Here is a 24,662-nt window from a genome sequence, read left to right on the forward strand (position 1 = left end):
AAAAAAAAAAAAGTGCATGGGGCGGTCACCTGGGTGGCTCAGTGGGTTAAGTCTCTGCCTTTGGCTCAGGGTCCTGGGATGGAGCACCACATCAGCTTGCTTCCCCCCACCCCTCTCTGCCTGCCTCTCTGTCTACTTGTGATCTCTCTGTGTCTAATAAATAAATAAAATATTTTTAAAAAGAAAATATAAATCCTGGCTTTTTATAACTCATTTATTAAGAAACAATAAATCTATTTACTCCATTGTTAATAATTTTTTTTTCACTGCAACATTTTTTTTTCTTAAAATGCTTAATTAGAAGAAATAGAGCCAGACATTAAAATCCATGGATTTTTACTGGTGTACCTGAATGGTCACTTCATGTCTGAAGGAAAGTGAATATTCCTTATGGGATAACTCCCAGGATTTATGAAGAAAGTACAAGTTTGTCAACAGTGATATAACTTTCTTATTAAGCTAGAATTGCACAGTGTAAGATGGACCTTGGCTTTTCTAGGAACCAAGCTCTCAGAGAACACAGTAATAATATGGAACCCTTCCTCAACTATCTTTTGAAAATAAAAGAAACCATGATTATGGTAGCCTCCTATAAAGCTAAAAGCTCTTAAGTGAAGTTTCTTTTAAAAAGTTTTGGACTAGGCGATTCCAAAGAGTAATAAAATCTATACATTTTTCTTGAAGAAAATAATGTGTAGAAACTTTTCTTAGAGAAACAAAATTTCTCTTTTTGGTATGCTGTAAATTTGCTATGCTGTTATTTTATTGCTTAATAAACCATTACTTAAACAACTGTTCTACATTGATTCAGATTTTCAACCTTTTGAATGCTTTTCTCAAGCATTATCTCTATTCTTCATAACACTTTGAAAAAGGATTAAATTTTCTAATAGCTATGTCTACTTAAGAAATATAAAAACTACAAAGAATAGGTCAAGTAGTTGAGCCTGAGGGGAGGAAAAAAAAGTGGTTTTCCTGCATTATAATTAAGGAAAGGTGATTTAGCATCATAATTAAGATTTTTAAAAAGTAGCATAGTAATTGCTGCTCATCTAAAAGCCTCTGTAAAGTGTGCTCTGTGCAGTTTCATGAATTCAAAGCAAGAGAAGGAATGATGGGGGAAAGACCAAGAGGCAAGCAAAATAACTCATGAGATGTGGGCCTTTGTGTTGGGATCTATCAGTCTGTCACAAGAGGACAGCTGCATTTTAAATCTGTGTTGATGCAATGAAGCTCGCTACCTCATTGACTTTGTAGAATTCAGAGTGTGAAGAAAAAATAACGATAAAAGATAACATAGGAAAGAAGGGCCAGAGAGGGATTTCACTGAGTTTATGTCACTTAGAATTGGGGCAACCATTAGGAATTCCCCATTTAATTGATGGGACTTTGTAGTCAAAGCTTAGTATTCAATATTATTTGCCCTGTTCTCTAGAATTAGGCACAAATATAACCCTATATGACTGTTCATTTACTTAGCTACTTAAAAAAGTTATCTGATAATAACAACTCTGTTCTGACATTTTTTACTTCTTTTTCACCCAGGTTATTTGCAAAATTTGCTTTTGGTATTCCTTTGATTCACTGATGATGGATTTAGGGTTTAATCCAATGATTACCCTGGTACTAGATGCAGAACAAAACCAACCCTAACACAGAACATATGCTTATTAATGGTACAAGCAACAGCCATAGCCTATTAAGAACTAATATGAAAAATATATAATGGGATAGATTTTGGTAGTTAAACTGAGGCAAAAGTCAGACTTCTCTTTTGATTACCCCCCCCACACTTTAGAGAATGATATTATGGAGAGAGAAACAAGGCTCATACCAGGGGGGGTAATAATAAAACTTTGTAGTGCAAGAAGTTTTTGGAACTTCTGGAAGCCTTAGTCAAAAATGTATGCCTTTGAGTTCTAGACCTCTCTACCCTTGATCCTGATCTGGTAGACATAACACTAAAAAATATTCTAAATTTCCATTATCCAGATTAATTTCTTTGTTCTTTACATTCTTGCTACTCAACATGTGGTCTCTGAACACACAATGTTGTAATCTCCCAGGCACTTGTTAGAAATGCAGCGGAATCTCTCTCTCTTTTTTTTAAAGATTTTATTTATTTATTTGACAGAGAGAGAGATCACAAGTAGGCATAGAGGCAGGCAGAGAGACAGAGGGGTGAAGCAGGCTCACTGCTAAGCAGAGTCTGATGTAGGGCTCGATCCCAGGGCCCTGAGATCATGATCTGAGCAAAAGGCAGAGGCTTAATCCATGGAGCCACCCAGGCACCCCAGAAATGCAGCAGACTCAAGCTATACTTTAGATCATTTTTAAATGATCTCTTAGTCATTGGATACACACTTGGCAAGCACTCATGTATATTACCATAGCACTCCAAGGGGTCATTGTTACTTAGTAGGAATTTGGTCCTGACATCCAGGCATAAATAGATCAGAGAAGAACTTCATTAGCAAAGAAAAATAATAGTTAAACTAGATGATCCTGAAATGTTTTTATTGTCCCTCTCTTAAGACAAATTGTCTGCTGAAAGAAATGAACAGCCTTGGGGAAGAAGAGGACTTCATACTCCAATGAACACATTTGGGGTAGGTCTTAAATAAGAACCAAATTCATCAGTTTTAGTGAAAGTCTGAGAAAGTGATGGGATTTTAGGATTAATACAAAGCACAGAACACTATTAAAGATTTCCACATGGACCTAGGGAAGAGTTTGGGATAAGAGCCATTCATGTACCACACTGCCTAAGAATTCTTGGCTATTTGCAATATTTGCAGAAAAATAAACAGTATTTGCAGAAATATTTTGCAGTGAATATTTGAAGAAAATAAACCATTTTCTGTTGTGTGTGTGTGTGTGCGTGCACGTGTGTGTTTATTTCAGATATAATCAGGATACTGAAAAAGTATAGCAACAGTTTTGTTTGGTACTGACCACATAGCTCCCTGTATTTCTATTTCATAGTATTTTGCATGCTTGTTTTTTGTTGTTGTTGTTGTTTGTTTGTTTGTTTTTTAACCATTGAGTTAGTATGGCAAAGCTCCCTGCCTGTTTTGACTTTAAGTTACATGAGGACAAAGTTCTATTGGTGGTGTTAACCACTGCATTTCTGGCAGAGTTTTTGGACCCTGATGAAACAAATAGCAGTTGTTCTTTGTTTATGTGTAGTATGAGTGATTCATATACAGGATGAAGAGCGCCATGATGGAAGATGAGTAGGGTTTGAGAAAGGGCAAAGAGGAGAACCTCACAACCATCTGAGGGTAAGAAAGACAAGTGGGGGAGTCAACAAGGTGCTTCAGGAGAACGATGAAATAGAAGTACTAAAACAGAGACAGTGAAGAGGAGGCTGTAGGAAAGAAATCAATAGAAGATTGGGGTGGGCTCACGTGCTGGGCTTGTTATCATTTTAAGGAAAAAATTTGTTTAAGTGGTATAAACTAATAATAACTTTAAAAAATAAGAAAACCGAGGCATACCCTGCTTAACTCACAGACATACCACATGTATTATGTGTTTAATTATTGCACTGACACACACACAAAAGTGATGGTCTATCACAGTACTTACAAAATGTGAGTTCCAGTAGTTTTGGATATCATTTAATTACATTGTGTTTAAAATATTGAACAAAGTCAATAACAGAATTATAAGGAAAAATCCTTATCGGGGTGAACAAATTACCTGGCAAGTGAATTAATTAACACCAACTTCAAGCAATGAAATACAGTATTAATTACTCTATATCACTACAGATTGCTTGAGGAATGAGTAAATTTATTTACCACTATTACCAGTTTTAATTACTGAAACAGTAACACAATAAATTTTAAAAATATTCAGCATTAGATGCTTTTGTTTGTCATATTTAAAACCCTTGATTTGTACAATGTTCTTGGCACTCACGATATGAACAAATAACCTGGTTTTCAGGGTAAGGAAGTAAAGCAAAGGGAGGCATGGAAAAAAATCCCGGAAGATGTGGTCAAGAGGGAGGCTCTGAGCTCCATCCAGATATAAATATCTACAAAGAATCTATGGACTCTGAAAAACAATCTGAGGGGTTTGAAGTGGCGGGGAGGTGGGAGGTTGGGGTACCAGGTGGTGGGTATTATAGAGGGCACGGATTGCATGGTGCACTGGGTTTGGTGAAAAAATAATGAATACTGTTTTTCTGAAAATAAATAAATTTTAAAAAAAAGAATCTACAATGACTTTCAAATCATAAATCAACATCTGAAGTTTGACTTGTTGAAATTTGGGGGTTAAATTTTGGGCTTTCTCTGCCACCATGTAGTTGTGAAGTTGTGGATGAGTAAATCCCAATTTGGGCATTGGTTTCCTCATTTGTAAAGTTTGGCAGTTAACAAGGAAATTTCTCAAATGACTTCTTGCTTTGAGATACTATGTTACTAATTATTAAAAAGATATAGATTATTGGAGGAGTCAAGATGGCGGAGAAGTAGCAAGCTGAGACTGCTTCAGCTAGCCGGAGATCAGCTAGATAGCTTATCTAAAGATTGCAAACACCTGAAAATCCATCGGCAGATCGAAGAGAAGAAGAACAGCAATTCTGGAAACAGAAAAACAACCACCTTCTGAAAGGTAGGACCGGCGGAGAAGTGAATCCAAAGCGACAGGAAGATAGACCCCGGGGGAGGGGCCGGCTCCCAGCAAGCGGCGGAGCAACGGCGCGCAAAATCAGGACTTTTAAAAGTCTGTTCCTCTGAGGGACATCGCTCCAGAGGCTAAACCGGGGCGAAGCCCACGCGGGGTCAGCGTGGCCTCAGGTCCCGCAGGGTCACAGAAGGATCGGGGGTGTCTGAGTGTCGCAGAGCTTGCGGGTATTGGAACAGGAAAGCCGGCTACAGAGACAGAGCCGACAGTAAGCTCGCAGCTCCGTGTTACCTTGAACCGGTCGCAGGCTCGGTGAGCTCGGAGCGCGGCCGGAGGTCAGGCAGACGGGAGTAACTGGGCGCTGTTCTCTGAGCGCGCACTGAGGAGTGGGGCCCTGGGCTCTCAGCTCCTCCAGGCCGGAGACCAGGAGGCCGCCATTTGTATTCCCGTCCTCTGGAACTCTACGGAAAGCGCTCAGGGAACAAAAGCTCCTGAAAGCAAACCCGAGCGGATTACTCACCCCGGCCCCGGGTAAGGGCGGTGTAATTCCGCCTGCGGCAAAGACACTTGAGAATCACTACAACAGGCCCCTCCCCCAGAAGATCAACAAGAAATCCAGCCGAGACCAAGTTCACCTACCAAGGAGTGCGGTTTCAATACCAAGGAGAGCAGCAGAATTCCAGAGGAGGAGAAAGCCAAGTACGGAACTCATGGCTTTTTTCCTGTGATTTTTTTTAGTCTTGCAGTTAATTTAATTTTTTCTTTTTCATTTTTTTTTTTTTCCTTGCCTTCGGGTAAAATTTTTTTTTAACTGTTACCTTTTTCTTTTTTAACGATTTTTTACTAGTTTATCTAATATATATATATATATTTTTTTTTACATTTTTCTTAGGTGTTTTCTTTCTTTAAAAATATTCTTTTCTTTTCTTTTTTTTTTTTCTTTTTTCTTTCTTCCTTTTTGAACCTCTTTTTATCCCCTTTCTCCCCACTCACGATTTTGGATCTCTTCTAATTTGGTTAAAGCATATTTTCCTGGGGTTGTTGCCACCCTTTTAGGATTTTACTTGCCCCTTCATTTACTCTTATCTGGACAAAATGACAAGACGTAAAAATTCAACACAAAAAAAAGAACAAGAGGCAGTACCGAAGGCTAGGGACCTAATCAATACAGACATCGGTAATATGTCAGATCTAGAGTTCAGAATGACAATTCTCAAGGTTCTAGCCGGGCTCGAAAAAGGCATGGAAGATATGAGAGAAACCCTCTCGAGAGATATAAAAGCCCTTTCTGGAGAAATAAAAGAACTAAAATCTAACCAAGGTGAAATCAAAAAAGCTATTAATGAGGTGCAATCAAAAATGGAGGCTCTAACTGCTAGGATAAATGAGGCAGAAGAAAGAATTAGTGATATAGAAGACCAAATGACAGAGAATAAAGAAGCTGAGCAAAAGAGGGACAAACAGCTACTGGACTACGAGGGGAGAATTCGAGAGATAAGTGACACCATAAGATGAAACAACATTAGAATAATTGGGATTCCAGAAGAAGAAGAAAGTGAGAGGGGAGCAGAAGGTATACTGGAGAGAATTATTGGGGAGAATTTCCCCAATATGGCAAAGGGAACGAGCATCAAAATTCAGGAGGTTCAGAGAATGCCCCTCAAAATCAATAAGAATAGGCCCACACCCCGTCACCTAATAGTAAAATTTACAAGTCTCAATGACAAAGAGAAAATCCTGAAAGCAGCCCGGGAAAAGAAGTCTGTAACATACAATGGTAAAAATATTAGATTGGCAGCTGACTTATCCACAGAGACCTGGCAGGCCAGAAAGAGCTGGCATGATATTTTCAGAGCACTAAACGAGAAAAACATGCAGCCAAGAATACTATATCCAGCTAGGCTATCATTGAAAATAGAAGGAGAGATTAAAAGCTTCCAGGACAAACAACAACTGAAAGAATTTGCAAATACCAAACCAGCTCTACAGGAAATATTGAAAGGGGTCCTCTAAGCAAAGAGAGAGCCTACAAGTGGTAGATCAGAAAGGAACAGAGACCTATACAGTAACAGTCACCTTACAGGCAATACAATGGCACTAAATTCATATCTCTCAAAAGTTACCCTGAATGTGAATGGGCTAAATGCCCCTGTCAAAAGACACAGGGTATCAGAATGGATAAAAAAACAAAACCCATCTATATGTTGCCTCCAAGAAACACATTTTAAGCCCGAAGACACCTCCAGATTTAAAGTGAGGGGGTGGAAAAGAATTTACCATGCTAATGGACATCAGAAGAAAGCAGGAGTGGCAATCCTTATATCAGATCAATTAGATTTTAAGCCAAAGACTATAATAAGAGATGAGGAAGGACACTATATCATACTCAAAGGGTCTGTCCAACAAGAAGATTTAACAATTTTAAATATCTATGCCCCCAATGTGGGAGCAGCCAACTATATAAACCAATTAATAACAAAATCAAAGAAACACATCAACAATAATACAATAATAGTAGGGGACTTTAACACTCCCCTCACTGAAATGGACAGGTCATCCAAGCAAAAGATCAGCAAGGAAATAAAGGCCTTAAACGACACACTGGACCAGATGGACATCACAGATATATTCAGAATATTTCATCCCAAAGCAACAGAATACACATTCTTCTCTAGTGCACATGGAACATTCTCCAGAATAGATCACATCCTCGGTCCTAAATCAGGACTCAACCGGTATCAAAAGATTGGGATCATTCCCTGCATATTTTCAGACCACAATGCTCTAAAGCTAGAACTCAACCACAAAAGGAAGTTTGGAAAGAACCCAAATACATGGAGACTAAACAGTATCCTTCTAAAGAATGAATGGGTCAACCGGGAAATTAAAGAAGAATTGAAAAAAATCATGGAAACAAATGATAATGAAAATACAACGGTTCAAAATCTGTGGGACACAACAAAGGCAGTCCTGAGAGGAAAATATATAGCGGTACAAGCCTTTCTCAAGAAACAAGAAAGGTCTCAGGTACACAACCTAACCCTACACCTAAAGGAGCTGGAGAAAGAACAAGAAAGAAACCCTAAGCCCAGCAGGAGAAGAGAAATCATAAAGATCAGAGCAGAAATCAATGAAATAGAAACCAAAAAAACAATAGAACAAATCAACGAAACTAGGAGCTGGTTCTTTGAAAGAATTAATAAAATTGATAAACCCCTGGCCCGACTTATCAAAAAGAAAAGAGAAAGGACCCAAATAAATAAAATCATGAATGAAAGAGGAGAGATCACAACTAACACCAAAGAAATACAAACTATTATAAGAACATACTATGAGCAACTCTACGGCAATAAATTTGACAATCTGGAAGAAATGGATGCATTCCTAGAAACATATAAACTACCACAACTGAACCAGGAAGAAATAGAAAGCCTGAACAGACCCATAACCAGTAAGGAGATTGAAACAGTCATTAAAAATCTCCAAACAAACAAAAGCCCAGGGCCAGACGGCTTCCCAGGGGAATTCTACCAAACATTTAAAGAAGAACTAATTCCTATTCTCCTGAAACTGTTCCAAAAAATAGAAATGGAAGGAAAACTTCCAAACTCATTTTATGAGGCCAGCATCACCTTGATCCCAAAACCAGACAAGGATCCCACCAAAAAAGACAGCTATAGACCGATATCCTTGATGAACACAGATGCGAAAATACTCAACAAAATACTAGCCAATAGGACTCAACAGTACATTAAAAAGATTATTCACCACGACCTAGTGGGATTTATTCCAGGGCTGCAAGGTTGGTTCAACATCCGCAAATCAGGCAATGTGATACAACACATCAATAAAAGAAAGAACAAGAACCATATGATACTCTCAATAGATGCTGAAAAAGCATTTGACAAAGTACAACATCCCTTCCTGATCAAAACTCTTTAAAGTGTAGGGATAGAGGGCACATACCTCAATATCATCAAAGCCATCTATGAAAAACCCACCGCACATATCATTCTCAATGGAGAAAAACTGAAAGCTTTTGCGCTAAGGTCAGGAACACGGCAGGGATGTCCATTATCACCACTGCTATTCAACATCGTACTAGAGGTCCTAGCCTCAGCAATCAGACAACAAAAGGAAATTAAAGGCATCCAAATCGGCAAAGAAGAAGTCAAATTATCACTCTTCGCAGATGATATGATACTATATGTGGAAAACCCAAAAGACTCCACTCCAAAACTGCTAGAACTTATACAGGAATTCAGTAAAGTGTCAGGATATAAAATCAATGCACAGAAATCAGTTGCAATTCTCTACACCAACAGCAAGACAGAAGAAAGAGATATTAAGGAGTCAATCCCATTCACAATTGCATCCAAAACCATAAGATACCTAGGAATATACCTAACCAAAGAGACACAGAATCTATACTCAGAAAACTATAAAGTTCTCATGAAAGAAATTGAGGAAGACACAAACAAATGGAAAAATGTTCCATGCTCCTGGATTGGAAGAATAAATATTGTGAAAATGTCTATGCTACCTAAAGCAATCTACACATTTAATGCAATTCCTATCAAAGTACCATCCATCTTTTTCAAAGAAATGGAACAAATAATGCTAAAATTTATATGGAACCAGAAAAGACCTCGAATAGCCAAAGGGATATTGAAAAAGAAAGCCAACGTTGGTGGCATCACAATTCCGGACTTCAAGCTCTATTACAAAGCTGTCATCATCAAGACAGCATGGTACTGGCACAAAAACAGACACATAGATCAATGGAACAGAATAGAGAGCCCAGAAATAGACCCTCAACTCTACAGTCAACTAATCTTCGACAAAGCAGGAAAGAATGTCCAATGGAAAAAAGACAGCCTTTTCAATAAATGGTGTTGGGAAAATTGGACAGCCACATGCAGAAAAATGAAATTGGACCATTTACTTACACCATGCACAAAAATAGACTCCAAATGGATGAAGGACCTCAATGTGATAAAGGAATCCATCAAAATCCTTGAGGAGAATACAGGCAGCAACCTCTTCGACCTCCACCGCAGTAACATCTTCCTAGGAACATCGCCAAAGGCAAGGGAAGCAAGGGCAAAAATGAACTACTGGGATTTCATCAAGATCAAAAGCTTTTGCACAGCAAAGGAAACAGTTAACAAAATCAAAAGACAACTGACAGAATGGGAGAAGATATTTGCAAACGACATATCAGAAAAAGGACTAGTGTCCAGAATCTATAAAGAACTTAGCAAACTCAACACCCAAAGAACAAATAATCCAATCAAGAAATGGGCAGAAGACATGAACAGACATTTCTGCAAAGAAGACATCCAGATGGCGAACAGACACATGAAAAAGTGCTCCATATCACTCGGCATCAGGGAAATACAAATCAAAACCACAATGAGATATCACCTCACACCAGTCAGAATGGCTAAAATCAACAAATCAGGAAATGACAGATGCTGGCGAGGATGCGGAGAAAGGGGAACCCTCCTACACTGTTGGTGGGAATGCAAGCTGGTGCAGCCACTCTGGAAAACAGCATGGAGGTTCCTCAAAATGTTGAAAATAGAACTGCCCTATGACCCAGCAATTGCACTATTGGGTATTTACCCTAAAGATACAAATGTAGTGATCCAAAGGGGCACATGCACCCGAATGTTTATAGCAGCAATGTCCACAATAGCCAAACTATGGAAAGAACCTAGATGTCCATCAACAGATGAATGGATCAAGAAGATGTGGTATATATACACAATGGAATACTATGCAGCCATCAAAAGAAATGAAATCTTGCCATTTGCAACAACATGGATGGAACTAGAGCGTATCATGCTTAGCGAAATAAGTCAAGCAGAGAAAGACAACTATCATATGATCTCCCTGATATGAGGAAGTGGTGATACAACATGGAGGCTTAAGTGGGTAGAAGAAGAATAAATGAAACAAGATGGGATTGGGAGGGAGACAAACCATAAGTGACTCTTAATCTCACGAAACAAACTGAGGGTTGCCGGGGGGAGGGGGTTTGGGAGAAGGGGGTGGGATTATGGACATTGGGGAGGGTATGTGATTTGGTGAGTGCTGTGAAGTGTGTAAACCTGGTGATTCACAGACCTGTACCCCTGGGGATAAAAATATATGTTTATAAAAAATAAAAAATTAAAATGCCAAAAAAAAAAAAAAGATATAGATTATTAATGCCATTTACACAATCATATATCACTTTAAGTTTATAAGTGTCTTTGAGACACTTTGCCTTATTCAATTTTTATGTCAACATTTTTCTGGGATGCTGGATTGATGGATTTTTTTCTTTTCTAGTACATTTCATTTTGGGAATAATACACACAAGCATTCATAGGAACTAGAACATATTTATGCTCATCACTTTCTAATTATAATTTTAGGTAATAAGTATTGGCTTGAACATGAATTGTTAAAGAAGCAATTGTTATGTTATTTCAAATGCTTTGCACAACTTAAAATATATTTCCTAGGGAGAATTACAAGGATAAAAATATCATTGTAAAATGTGTGTCTGTTTCTTCCAGTTTTCAATTCTTTAATGATCAAAGTTCTGGTTCCCATGCTCTTTCTTGGAGCAACAGACTTTCAAAAAGCATCAGAAAACACTTTTATGAGTTTGGGGGATCCTGTAAAGCCCATTCACTCTTCATACATCTCATCTTTCTATATTAAATACAAATCCCAAGGTTAAAACCCACCACTATATTTCTTATTATTATGCATTATAAAGTTGCTGCAATTTTAAGTTTGATATTGTTCTACTTAGCTTAGCATGGGCATTTCATAAATTTAAATTTCCATTACCCAATGTTTTGAAATGCTCTTATTCCATATACTAGTATGTCAGTCTATGTTTTAATAATCAGTTTGCATGAAATTAGTTAAAATGCAATTACCACTGCAATTAGATGTTTATTTTTGATTTGAAGGGCAATCTCCTTTTATCTTAATATTAAGAAAACATTAATATTTGTAATCATTTGGTGTTTATATATTATTGGCTTCTATATCATCAGTTTATTTTGAAGAGATCTTAAGTAAATAAGAAATAATCTGACATTTAACTATTAAATTTCTGGTGCATAATACCCTCTAGTTCCATCCATGTGATTGCAAATGGCAAGATTTCATTCTTTTTGAAGGCTGAGTAATATATATATGAAATATATATTATAAATATATATATGTAACTATATGAGTGTATATATATGTATATTTGTGTGTGTATATCTATCTATCTATCTATCTATCTATCTATATCACATATTCTTTATCCATTCATAAGTTAATGGCCATCTGGGCTCTTTCCATATTTTAGCTACTGTGGATGTTGTTGCTATAACCATTGGGTTACATGTGTCCCTTCGAATCACTATTTTTGTATCCTTTGGACAAATACCTAATAGTATAATTGCTGGGTATTTTTAATGTTAGTTTATAAAATTCTCCCCAACTTGATGATAAACCCCAACAAGGCATGGACTGTATCATATACAGAATTTCATGTTGTCACAGACCTTAAATAAAACCCTGCAGAGTGTAGGCCATTAGTTAACACTTGTTAACGATGACCATCATTTCTGAATTTTCAGAAGGTCTACATATGAATATTGAGACAACACAGCCTTTAAAAGGAAAGGTAAGACAGAGCCAAAAAGGTGTGTGTTGTTTTGTGTTAACATTTTGATAATGTACACCATAGTAAGTGTTCGGCTCAGTACATTCTCACAAACCAAACATACCCACATTCCCATGTTCTGGATTGAAAAATAAAGTATTATAAGCTACTCAAAAGCCTTCCATGGACCCTTCAATCACTAACCAGTCCTCCGTAAAGGTAATACTATGCTATCTTCTGCCAACATGGAGTTAGTTTTACTGGGATCTTCCTATAAATTGAGTAACATAATACAGATGCTTTTAAAATTTTTTTCACTTAATATTATTTTTGTGAATGGTTTATTTTTCATAACGAGACCACAATTTATTTCTCCAATTTATAGCTGATAAAAATGAAGATTATTTCCAGTTTCTAACATTTACAATGAGTGCTGTTAATATTTTAGTATGTGTCTTTCATTGAACTTAATTACACATTTAGCCTAGCTATATGGTTGAAGATAGAATTGCAGTGTCATAGAGCATGTGTATTTTCAAACTTAGTAGGTAATGCCAATTTTCTGAAGTGGTTGTAACAATTTACATTCCACCTGCAATGAATGACAGAACCCACATACTTTTGAACACTTAACAGAGATTTTTTTATTTTAGCTATATTGATGGGGGCATAATGGCAATATATCTTGTTCTAATTTATATTTCACTGATGGCCAATGAAAGTGAGCACATTTTCATGTTTAGTAGATATCGTATATTCTGGTTTGTGCAGTATTTTGCCCACTTTTCTATTTGGTTTTCTATAACTTATAGGTTTGTATTAGTTCTTCATATTTTTTTTTCTCCTTTTTTAAAATTTGTTTATTTTTTATAAACATATATTTTTATCCCCAGGGGTACAGGTCTGTGAATCACCAGGTTTACACACTTCACAGCACTCACCAAAGCACATACCCTCCCCAATGTCCATAATCCCACCCCCTTCTCCCAAACCCCCACACCACAGCAACCCTCAGTTTGTTTTGTGAGATTAAGAGTCACTTATGGTTTGTCTACCTCCCAATCCCATCTTGTTTCATTGATACTTCTCCTACCCACTTAAGCCCTCATGTTGCATCACCACTTCCTCATATCAGGGAGATCATATGATAGTTGTCTTTCTCTGCTTGACTTATTTCACTAAGCATGATATGCTCTAGTTCCATCCATGTTGTTGCAAAAGGCAAGATTTCATTTCTTTTGATGGCTGCATAGTATTCCATTGTGTATATATACCACTCTTCTTGATCCATTCATCTGTTGATGGACATCTAGGTTCTTTCCATAGTTTGGCTATTGTGGACATTGCTGCTATAAACATTTGGGTGCACGTGCCCATTTGGATCACTATGTTTGTATCTTGAGGGTAAATAACCAATGGTGCAATTGCTGAGTCATAGGGCAGTTCTATTTTCAACATTTTGAGGAACCTCCATGCTGTTTTCCAGAGTGGCTGCACCAGCTTGCATTCCCACCAACAGTGTAGGAGGGTTCCCCTTTCTCCACATCCTCGCAAGCATCTGTCATTTCCTGACTTGTTGATTTTAGCCATTCTGACTGGTTTGAGGTGATATCTCATTGTGGTTCTGATTTGTATTTCCCTGATGCCAAGTGATATGGAGAACATTTTCATGTGTCTGTTGGCCATCTGGATGTCTTCTTTGCAGAAATGTCTGTTCATGTCTTCTGCCCATTTCTTGATTGGATTATTTGTTCTTTGGGTGTTGAGTTTGCTAAGTTCTTTATAGATTCTGGACACTAGTCCTTTTTCTGATATGTCGTTTGCAAATATCTTCTCCCATTCTGTCAGTTGTCTTTTGATTTTGTTAACTGTTTCCTTTGCTGTGCAAAAGCTTTTGATCTTGATGAAATCCCAATAGTTCATTTTTGCCCTTGCTTCCCTTGCCTTTGGCGATGTTCCTAGGAAGATGTTACTGCGGTGGAGGTCGAAGAGGTTGCTGCCTGTATTCTCCTCAAGGATTTTGATGGATTCCTTTATCACATTGAGGTCCTTCATCCATTTGGAGTCTATTTTTGTGCATGGTGTAAGTAAATGGTCCAATTTCATTTTTCTGCATGTGGCTGTCCAATTTTCCCAGCACCATTTATTGAAGAGGCTGTCTTTTTTCCATTGGACATTCTTTCCTGCTTTGTCGAAGATTAGTTGACTGTAGAGTTGAGGGTCTATTTCTGGGCTCTCTATTCTGTTCCATTGATCTATGTGTCTGTTTTTGTGCCAGTACCATGCTGTCTTGATGATGACAGCTTTGTAATAGAGCTTGAAGTCCGGAATTGTGATGCCACCAACGTTGGCTTTCTTTTTCTATATCCCTTTGGCTATTCGAGGTCTTTTCTGGTTCCATATAAATTTTAGAATTATTTCTTCCATTTCCTTGAAAAAATTGGATGGTACTTTGATAGGAATTGCATTAAATGTGTAGATTGCTTTAGGTAGCATAGACATTTTCACAATATTTATTCTTCCAATCCAGGAGCATGGAACATTTTTCCATTTCTTTGTTTCTTCCTCAATTTCTTTCATGAGTACTTTATAGTTTTCTGAGGATATATTCTGTGCCTCTTTGGTTAGGTTTATTCCTAGGTATCTTATGGTTTTGGGTGCAATTGTAAGTGGGATGGACTCCTTAATTTCTCTTTCTTATGTTTTGCTGTTGATATAGAGAAATGCAACTGATTTCTGTGCATTGATTTTATATCCTGACACTTTACTGAATTCCTGTATCAGTTTTAGCAGTTTTGGAGTGGAGTCTTTTGGGTTTTCCACAAATAGTATCATATCATCTGCGAAGAGTGATAATTTGACTTCTTCTTTGCCGATTTGGATGCCTTTAATTTCCTTCTGTTGTCTGATTGCTGAGGATAGGACCTCTAGTACTATGTTGAATAGCAGTGGTGATAATGGACATACCTGCCGTGTTCCTGACCTTACCGGAAAAGCTTTCAGTTTTTCTCCATTGAGAATGATATTTGCGGTGGGTTTTTTAATAGATGGCTTTGATGATATTGAGGTATGTGCCCTCTATCCCTACAATTTGAAGAGTTTTGATCAGGAAGGGATGCTGTACTTTGTCAAATGCTTTTTCAGCATCTATTGAGAGTATCATATGGTTCTTGTTCTTTCTTTTATTAATGTGTTGGATCAGATTGACTGATTTGCAGATGTTGAACCAACCTTGCAGCCCTGGAATAAATCCCACTAGGTCGTGGTGAATAATCCTTTTAATGTACTGTATAATCCTATTGGCTAGTATTTTGTTGAGTATTTTCGCATCTGTGTTCATCAAGGACATTGTTCTATAGCTCTCTTTTTTGATGGGATCCTTTTCTGGTTTTGGGATCAAGGTGATGCTGGCCTCATAAAATGAGTTTGGAAGTTTTCCTTCCATTTCTATTTTTTGGAACAGTTTCAGGAGAATAGGAATTATTTCTTCTTTATATGTTTGGTAGAATTCCCCTGGGAAGCCATCTGGCCCTGGGCTTTTGTTTGTTTGGAGATTTTTAATGACTGTCTCAATCTCCTTACTGGTTATGGGTCTTTCAGGCTTTCTACTTCTTCCTGGTTCAGTTGTGGTAGTTTATATGTTTCTAGGAATGCATCCATTTCTTCCAGATTGTCAAATTTGTTGGCATAGAGTTGCTCATAGTATGTTCTTATAATAGTTTGTACTTCTTTGGTGTTAGTTGTGATCTCTCCTCTCATTCATGATTTTATTTATTTGGGTCCTTTCTCTTTTCTTTTTGATAAGTCGGGCCAGGGGTTTATCAATTTTATTAATTCTTTCAAAGAACCAGCTCCTAGCTCGTTGATTTGCTCTATTGTCTTTTTCGTTTCGATTTCATTGATTTCTGCTCTGATCTTTATGATTTCTCTTCTCCTGCTTGGCTTAGGGTTTCTTTCTTGTTCTTTCTCCAGCTCCTTTAGGTGTAGGTTTAGGTTGTGTACCTGAGACCTTTCTTGTTTTTTGAGAAAGGCTTGTACCGCTATATATTTTCCTCTCAGGACTGCCTTTGTTGTGTCCCACAGATTTTGAACCATTATATTTTCATTATCATTTGTTTCCATGATTTTTTCTATTCTTCTTTAATTTCCCGGTTGACCCATTCATTCTTTAGAAGGATGCTGTTTAATCTCCATGTATTTGGGTTCTTTTCAAACTTCCTTTTGTGGTTGAGTTTTAGCTTTAGAGCATTGTGGTCTGAAAATATGCAGGGAATGATCCCAATCTTTTGATACCTATTGAGTCCTGATTTAGGACCGAGAATGTGTTCTATTCTGGAGAATGTTCCATGTGCACTAGAGAAGAATGTGTATTCTGTTGCTTTGGGATGAAATATTCTGAATATATCTGTGATGTCCATCTGGTCCAGTGTGTCGTTTAAGGCCTTTATTTCCTTGTTGATCTTTTGCTTGGATGACCTATCCATTTCAGTGAGGGGAGTGTTAAAGTCCCCTACTATTATTGTATTATTGTTGATATGTTTCTTTGATTTTGTTATTAATTGGTTTATATAGTTGGCTGCTCCCATGTTGGGGGCATAGATATTTAAAATTATTAAATCTTCTTGTTGGACAGACCCTTTGAGTATGATATAGTGTCCTTCCTCATCTCTTATTATAGTCTTTGGCTTAAAATCTAATTGATCTGATATAAGGATTGCCATTCCTGCTTTCTTCTTATGTCCTTTAGCATAGTAAATTCTTTTCCACCCCCTCACTTTAAATCTGGAGGTGTCTTCGGGCTTCAAATGAGTTTCTTGGAGGCAACATATATATGGGTTTTGTTTTTTATCCATTCTGATACCCTGTGTCTTTTGACTGGGGCATTTAGCCCATTAACATTCATGGTAACTACTGAGAGATATGAATTTAGTGCCATTGTATTGCCTGTAAGGTGGCTGTTACTGTATATGGTCTCTGTTCCTTTCTGATTTACCACTTGTGGGCTCTCTCTTTGCTTAGAGGACCCCTTTCAATATTTCCTGTAGAGCTGGTTTGGTGTTTGCAAATTCTTTCAGTTTTTGTCTGTCCTGGGAGCTTTTAATCTCTCCTTCCATTTTCAATGATAGTCTAGCTAGATATAGTATTCTTGGCTGCATGTTTTTCTCATTTATTGCTCTGAAAATATCATGCCAGCTGTCTCTGGATAAGTCAGCTGCCAATCTTATATTTTTACCATTGTATGTTACAGACTTCTTTTCCCGGGCTGCTTTCAGGATTTTCTCTTTGTCACTGAAACTTGTAAATTTTACTATTAGGTGACGGGGTGTGGGCCTATTCTTATTGATTTTGAGGGGCGTTCTCTGAACCTCCTGAATTTTGATGCTCGTTCCCTTTGCCATATTGGGGAAATTCTCCCCAATAATTCTCTCCAGTATACCTTCTGCTCCCCTCTCTCTTTCTTCTTCTTCTGGAATCCCAATTATTCTAATGTTGTTTCGTCTTATGGTGTCACTTATCTCTCGGAAGATACAACATTTTTAAAATAACAATACTCTCCAAGTTAATCTATGAATTAAGGGAAATTTCTATCCAAATTCCCAAAAAATGCAGATGGATGATCTAATCTTAAAATTCATACAGAAATGTAAGGAACTATGACTAGCTAAAGAAATTTTGGGCAAGAAAAAATAGGAGAATGCAAACTACCGAATTTTAAAACTAACTATAAAACTACAATAGTTTGAGCAGTATGGTACTGGCATTAGAATTTACATAGAGATAAATGGAATAAAATTGAGAGTCCAAAAATAAATCCCCACAGATTAGGTGAACTCATTTCGCAAAAAGATATTAAAACTGGGGAAGGAACAGTATTTTCAACAAAAGGTGTTAATATAACTGAATTTCTATAGGCAAAAGAATAAAGTTAAACTCTTCACAGCATACCTCAAAATTGACTCAAAATGGATCATAGGACTACATGTAAGAGCTAAAACTATAAAACAAGATCTTAATGACTTTGAGTTAGGCAGCTCCTTCTTAGATTTGACACTTTAAGTTCACATGAAAATATAAAATGGACAAATGAGACTTCATAAAATGTAAAACCTTGTGTCTTAAAGGACACCATCAAAGAACTGAAAAGACAACACATAAAATGGGTGAAAATATTTGAAAATTCTACCTATAATAAGGGACTTGAACCTCAAATATATAAGGAATGCTCACAACTCAGTAACAAGAAAATAACCCAATTTTAAAATAAACAAAGGACATTTTTTCATGTCTGTTAGCCATTTGTATGTTTTCTTTGGAGAAGTGTCTGTTTATGTCTTCTACCCCCCCCCCTTTTTTTTTTCTTTTGACATGATTATCTGTTTTGTGTGTGTTGAGTTTGAGGAGTTCTTTATAGATATTGGATATCAGCCCTTTGTCTGTAGTGTCATTTGCAAACAACTTCTCCCATTCCATGTGTTGCCTCTTTGTTTTGTTGACTGTTTTCTTTGCTGTGCTAAAGTTTTTGATCTTGATGAAGTCCCAAAAGTTCATTTTCGCTTTTGTTTCCTTTGTCTTCGGAGGCATATCTTGAAAGAAGTTGCCGTGCCTGATGTTGAAGAGGTTACTGCCTATGTTCTCCTTTAGGATTTTGATAGATCCTGCCTCACGTTGAGGTCTTTTATCCGTTTTGAGTTTATCTTTGTGTATGGTGAGAGAATGGTCGAGTTTCATTCTTCTACACATAGCTGTCCAATTTTCTCAGCATCATTTATTGAAGAGATTGTCTTTCTTCTACTATGTATTTTTTCCTGCTTTGTCAAAAATGTTCATCATCATTAATCATCAGGGAAATTCAAATCAAAACCAAATTGAGATACCACCAGTTAGAATGACCAAAATTAACAAGACAGTAAATAACTAGTGTTGGAGAGGATGTGGAGAAAGGGGAACCCTATTACACTATTGGTGGAAATGCAAGTTGGTGCAGCCACTTTGGAAAACAGTGTGGAGGTTCCTTAAGAAATTAAAAATAGAGCTACACTATGACCCTGCAATTGTACTACTTGGTATTTACCCTAAAGATACAGACATAGTGAAAAGAAGAGCCATTTGTACTCCAATGTTTATAGCAGCAATGGCTACAGTCACCAAACTGTGGAAAGAGCCAAGATGCCCTTCAACAGACATATGAATAAAAAAGATATGGTCCATATATACAATGGAATATTATGCCCAATCAGAAAGGATGAATACTCAACTTTTTTATTAACATGGACAGGACTGGAAGAGATTATGCTGAGTGAAATAAGTCAAGCAGAGACAGTCAAGTATCATATGGTTTCACTTACTTGTGGAGTATAAGGAATAACATGAAGGGTATAGGGAGGTGAATACATGAAGGGTATAGAGAAGTGAGTTGGGGGAAATTAGAGGGGGAGACTATGAGAGACTGTGGACTCTGAGAAACAAACTGAGGATTTTGGAGAGGAGGGGAGTAAAGGTTTGGGTAAACCTGGTGGTGGATATTAAGGAGGGCACGTATTGCATGAAGCACTGGGTGTGGTGCATAAACAATGAATCTTGGAACACTGAAATTTTTTTTTTAATCTTATTTTAAAATTTGATCAATAATTAGAAAAAATTCATGGTGTCTAATAAAAAAGGGGCTATGATTTGAATGGTCATTTCTGCAAAGAAGACACACAAATGCCCAGTAAGAACATGAAAAGACATTCAGTATCTATAATTATCAGGAAAATGGAAATTAAAACTACAATGAAATGCCACTTCATACCCTCTAGGATGATTATAATAAAAAAACAGATAATGTATGCTGATGGGGATGTGAAGAGATTGGAACACTGAGACATCTGGTGGGAATATAAAATGGTGCAAATGCTTTAGAAAAAGGTTTGGTAGTTCCTTAAAAAGTTAAACAACGAGATATTATTTGATCCAGCAAATATATTTCTAGGCATTAGCCAAAATAAATAAAGACCTGTATCTACACAAAAACTTGTACACAGACATTCATAAGTGAATTATTCATAATAGCCAAAAAGTGAAAACAACTAATGAATGGATAAATAAAATGTGGTATGCCCATAAATCGAATATTACTTGGCAATAAAATTAAATGAAGTACCAATACATGCAACAGCATAGGTGAACCTTGATATTGTTTTGCTAAGTAAAAGAAACCAGTCACAAAAGATGCCATATTATACAATCCCATTTATAGGAAATGTGCATAATATGCAAATAGAGAGAGAGAGAAAGAAATGAAATTAGTAATTGAATAGGCTTGTGGGAGGGAGTTTGAAAGAGTGGGAGTGATTGAAAGTACTTACAAGGTATCATTTTGGGTGAGGAAAATGTTCTAAATTTGATCGTGATGATATTTGCACACCTCTGTGAATATACCAAAAGCCATGCAATTATACTTTTTACGTTAGTCTAGGGTATGGTATGTGAATTATATTTCAATAGCCCTCTCACATTAAGAACAATAACAGAAAAATCCAAAGTTGTCAACAGTAAAAATTTTTATTTTTTGAAATTTCATCTCACTTTTATTTTGACTGAGAAAGTCCCTCCCCTTCCAGAAGCAAAAATTTACATCTGAGACATGAAATTTGGTAATTCTCACCTACTGCCTTTCCCTTCTAGGCTTACTTTAATCTTTTGGCCCTGTTTTAGGAGAGTCTACCCTGTAGGGTTTGTGGTGCTGATGGTCAGGAGGCTGAGCAGACATCTGCTTCCATATAAGAAGTACCTCTGGAACAGCATCAGGTGTCTTCAGAACTCAGGATGGCAGCACTCCTAAAGGCCAAGAGACCCTGCTCAGGCCATGCAACTCTGGGCCATGTCTCTGAACCTCTCTGGACCTCCCCCAACTTTTTTCTTATTACAAATGCCAAATCATGGTCTAGCTATTTCCCAGGGCCACTATGAAAAATAAAGCCGAAGTGTGAGAAAGCAATTAGAACACTTTTAAACTACTTTACAAATGTATATCAAACTGTGGGCAATCATGCCAAAGTCCTCATCTCAGAGATGAGTCACCAGGGGACCAGGGCTGAGTTCCTGGACCACACAGTTGTAGGGTCAGACCTAGAATATGAGTCTTAACTGTATCCCTTTCCCTCCAGACAAGACTCCTGGTTGCTCTCAGAAGACCATATCGGTCTCCCAGCAAATTACAGGAATTGATTTCCTTGGTAATCCCTCCATGTGGTTTTATAAATCAATTAAGTTTTAAAATATACTGTAAATTTCTGCATCTGCTACTTTAGAATATCAATTATATCTGTCAAAGATAGATTGTGGGTCAGAAATTCTTGTTTCATGAGCTTCCCTGAAAAAGATTAAGGAAGTATCTTAGCAGCCATCAAATGGACTGCTCAATTATCAACAGGCGGATTGTCTAAAATACTTTTTCTCTCTTTGTGCATTGCCCTCAAGAAGAGAACAAATAAAGAGGTCAGGATCGAAGAAGATAATGTATATGAAAAGTGTTTGTGACTGTCAAACTTGTGAAGATAAGTATATTACTTAAAAGAGTTCACACAATAATAATGTACATTATAATGTTACATTAAAAACCAAGATCCAAAATTATCTGCTAACTATACTCAAATATATGTACATATGCAGAAAAAATTAAAAAAACAAGGATCCCCTGGCTTTCCCTGAATAGGCATCATATATCTATCTGATAAGCTGTCTCCTGATAAATGCAGGCCTGGCTTCCAGAGATGCTGGAGGGTCCGAGTGGACTGAGGAAAAGTCTTGACCCACACAACCCACATGAGCAGACCTCTGCCATTTCCCTAGATGGTTCAGAAAAAAGACTTATTACTTTGCTGTCTTGTGCATACCTGGTGTCCTCCTAATAGTGCTGACGTTCTCAAGGGACACAGATGCAAAAACAACTCAGCTTTTATGAGGGCCCCTGGAGTTCCAGGAATTTACAAACATCCACACACATGGCCATATGGAGGAATCCCCACTTTGTTTTCTTATCTTGACATCATGCCTTGACACTTTCATTCCAGCATAAAGGTGGGGATTCCTGAATTTCCCCAACCACGCAGGAGTTCAGTACTTGGGTGTATCTTTATTTTACTGGTCCTTAGTGGATGGCATTTTGAGCCATTCCAATCCTTTGGCATTACAAAGGAGGCTCTCTTTGTATGCAATAGGCATACTTTTTTATTTCAATGCATCATACCAGATTGCTTTCCAGAAAAATAAACTTGCATTTCCATCAAGAAGATTAAGCATACCGATTTCTAACAATATGTGATGTTCTTTTGTGACAAGAAAGGTGATTTCTTTTGCATTTCTCTAGCTATTAGTGAGGGTGAGCATCTTTTCATACAACTTTTAGGTTTTGGTGTTTTCTCTGTGAATTCATCATAGTTTCCCGTTATTCAATTAGAATATCAGTTGTTGTTGTTGTTTTTTCAGTTTGTAGGAACTTTGAGTACAGAGTTCATCAGGTGGCACACAATAGTATATGTCACACATGAATTATAAGCATGCTGAAACGTGGACAACTTTGGTCTCAGGCAGCCCTGTTGCTCAGGCTGCACAGAGCCCCATTCACTTACCCCAGGTTACTGAACTCACATCACCCACTTTTATATGTGCCATGGTATGAAATAAATTGGCAAGGGCATATTACACATAAACCTTCAGTATATGAGTGGCAATTTGTTTTTCCTCAGTCTGTTTAATATTCGCCTTTGTTCATGGCATCACTTAATACAATCTCTCTGAGAAATTATATAATCATTTCTATCTATCTTCCCTTCTCACATTTTACATTCTTGTATAATTGTTCAAATACAGTTTCTTGGGGCACCTGGGTGGCTCAGTCGGTTAAGCATCTGCCTTTGACTCAGGTCATAATCTCAGGATCCTGCTCATTGGGGATCTTCTTTCTTTCTCTCTCTCCCTGCCATTGTGCCTACTTGTGCCTTCTCTCTGTGTGTCAGATACATAAATAAAATCTTAATGTATACATACATACACGTATACATTTTCTCCAAGGGGAGGGATTTTTGTTTGTGTCATTCACTGCTAGATCTTTAATCCCTAAAACAGTGTCTTGCATGTAGTAAATGCTCAGCTGATCTAACTCACGAATTAGTTACAATGCTGTATGGGAAGTACAATGTAATGGAAATATGTGTGTGTGTGTGTGTGTGTGTGTGTGTGTATAAAACTTTTCACTCAAGTGTAGGAGGGTTCCCAATTCTCCACATCCTTGACAGCATCTGTCATTTCCTGGCTTGTTGATTTTAGCTATTCTGACTGGTGTGAGGTGATATCTCATTGTGCTTTTGATTTGTAATTCCCTGATGCCAAGTGATATGGAGCATTTTTCCTGTGTCTGTTGCCCATCTGGATGTCTTCTTTGCAGAAATGTCTGTTCATGTCCTCTGCCCATTTCTTGATTGGATTATTTGTTCTTTGGGTGTTGAGTTTCCTAAGTTCTTTATAGATTTTAGACACTAGTCTGATATGTCATTTGCAAATATCTTCTCCCATTATGTCAGTTGTCTTTTGATTTTGTTAACTGTTTCCTTTGCTGTGCAAAAGCTTTTGATCTTGATGAAATCCCAATAGTTCATTTTTGCCCTTGCTTCCCTTGCCTTTGGCGATGTTCCTAGGAAGATGTTACTGCGGTGGAGGTCGAAGAGGTTGCTGCCTGTGTTCTCCTCAAGGATTTTGATGGATTCCTTTATCACATTGAGGTCCTTCATCCATTTGGAGTCTATTTTTGTGCATGGTGTAAGTAAATGGTCCAATTTCATTTTTCTGCATGTGGCTGTCCAATTTTCCCAGCACCATTTATTGAAGAGGCTGTCTTTTTTCCATTGGACATTCTTTCCTGCTTTGTCAAAGATGAGTTGACCATAGAGTCGAGGGTCTATTTCTGGGCTCTCTATTCTGTTCCATTGATCTATGTGTCTGTTTTAGTGCCAGTACCATGCTGTCTTGATGATGACAGCTTTGTAATAGAGCTTGAAATCCGGAATTGTGATGCCACCAATGTTGGCTTTCTTTTTCAATGTCCCTTTGGCTATTCGAGGTCTTTTCTGGTTCCATATAAATTTTAGGATTATTTGTTCCATTTCTTTGAAAAAGATGGATGGTACTTTGATAGGAATTGCATTAAATGTGTAGATTGCTTTAGGTAGCATAGACATTTTCACATTATTTGTTATTCCATCCATGGGCATGGAATATTTTTCCATTTCTTTGTGTCTTCCTCAATTTCTTTCATGAGTACTTTATAGTTTTCTGAGTATAGATTCTTAGCCTCTTTGATTAGGTATATTCCTAGGTAGGT

This window comes from Mustela lutreola, chromosome 3, assembly GCF_030435805.1.
Source record: "Mustela lutreola isolate mMusLut2 chromosome 3, mMusLut2.pri, whole genome shotgun sequence".
Classification (NCBI taxonomy): domain Eukaryota; kingdom Metazoa; phylum Chordata; class Mammalia; order Carnivora; family Mustelidae; genus Mustela; species Mustela lutreola.